Genomic DNA, 1,797 nt, shown 5'->3' with positions numbered 1-1,797 from the left:
TTTTTTTTGTTGTTGTTTTTTTGGGTTTTTTAATAATTCATACCCAGAATTGTTTAATCTCTATCTCATCCTACTGCACAGTGGTATCACATTTGTTTTTGTCTCTTTATTTATGTAGAACACTTTGCTATTTGTTTAAATAGCCTTTGTATGGTCTATCTATGATTGACTTCTAAGGCATAGCTTTTTCTCTAATTATGTCTAATATCTTCTTTTTTGTCTCATTTGTGTATGCTGAATCCCAATTGTCAGTTAACTCCTTAAAAAATTAAACTAAAAATGGCTGTCAGTCAAGTCTATAAAAACAAAACAAAAAACCTTTAGCCTTAGGTGAAAACATTAAGCAGTCACAGCTTGTAGCTCTGAGAGCATAGCAGTGCTACTTGGTGACGGAGCAGGAGTCCAGTGTCCTGCAGGGAGAGTTCTTTCAGCCATGTACTGCTGTTGCTGAGTCAGGCTTCCTGTAATATTGCTGGGTCACTAATAAGCTTCTTTGGGGGTCTGTGCTGGGATGGGAAGAATGCCCCCCTCCCCCCCATGGCTTACACCCATGCTACCCTGCAGCAATATCAGTGCAGAAAAATGTAGAAAGATTTTGTTGGCCTCTGTTGGATCTCTGCCTTAGTGCTGGTTGTGAGGGTGTCCTGCAGATACGAGGAGCATGCAGAGCCAAAGTGTTTTTCAGATTACTATGTTGGTGGAGCAAGAACAACTCAGTGCAAGGACTTGGGGAGGATGGGCAGCTTCTCCATCAGTACTCTGCAGAATAATTCCTATAGCAGCACAAGCTATGTAGACACTAAGGCCGAATTTCACCTTCCCCTTTCCCTCCACCCCCATGACGTTTCTGTGTTTTGTATTTAATAGTAATTGGCTGGAATGGGTAGAAAGCAGTGGGATATTTCTGCCCCATATGTCTTTCCTTCTTGGCTGGCCAGTCAGCTAGCTTCAACAGGGGTAGAAAGTGCACATGACCATGCCTAGCCTATGGCCTAAGAATTAAGGGCCCTTTTGGGGGCAGTGGGAAATGTAGGCTCCAATTATCACATTCATTTAAGATAAATACATTTCTTCATATATTAATGTAGTTCTCTTTGAATGTTAATCTAACTTCTTTTGTGACCAGCTATATGTATATTCTGAATGACTAAATTCTATTTCATGTGCTGACTATTGGCTACAGAGATGAGCACCATGTGGACATATCTACACATGCAATTAATGTGACTGAATAAACTCTGGTGCAATTTGAGTCAGTGTAAATTAATCCAGATGTCACCATCTACGTGTGTATGTAAGCATAGTAATTTACTCTGCCATTGGATGGTACTTTTGTCTGACAGGACTATCCAATAGTGCAGTAAATTAGCCTACACTGGCATAATAGTTGCACACCTGTAGACAGTGACACTTTAACACACAGCAAATTAGTCTACTGCTCAAAATACATGTGTAGATGCGCCCTGTTAGTACATAGAATTTTTCAAGGGATATTTATACAAAATTTAAGGAATACTTTTTTTTACCTCTAAAGAAACTGACATGGCTTTTAGTAATGTATGGTACCATATTAACTGAAATATAGGGCGACCCTGTATATAAGACAACCCTTCCCCCCAGTAACTAGATTCAATATATGGATAATGTATAAATATGTTACAATTTTTCAAGTATAGAATCTCAGTATTGCAGGTTTGCCTTGAATTTGGCGTCTTCCCACTGCTACAGCAAGGAAAATAAATCTGGGGCGGTCATATGGTCCCCTTGTCCTCTGTTTCGGCCCCCCCCCCCCAACTT

The 1,797-nt window shown here is 40.0% G+C and overlaps 1 protein-coding gene across 3 annotated transcripts in view; it reads left to right on the top strand.

Annotated features, from left to right (window-relative positions):
* Nucleotides 1-1,797, top strand: part of POLN (DNA polymerase nu) — a 315,827-nt gene that overhangs the window by 85,946 nt on the left and 228,084 nt on the right. The window lies entirely within an intron of this gene.

The sequence above is a fragment of the Gavialis gangeticus genome, unplaced genomic scaffold (genome assembly GCF_001723915.1).
Source record: "Gavialis gangeticus isolate Ggan-Ray unplaced genomic scaffold, GavGan_comp1, whole genome shotgun sequence".
NCBI lineage: Eukaryota > Metazoa > Chordata > Crocodylia > Gavialidae > Gavialis > Gavialis gangeticus.
Note: the sequence above shows the minus strand (reverse complement) of the source record. Positions and strands in the feature narration are given on the sequence as shown.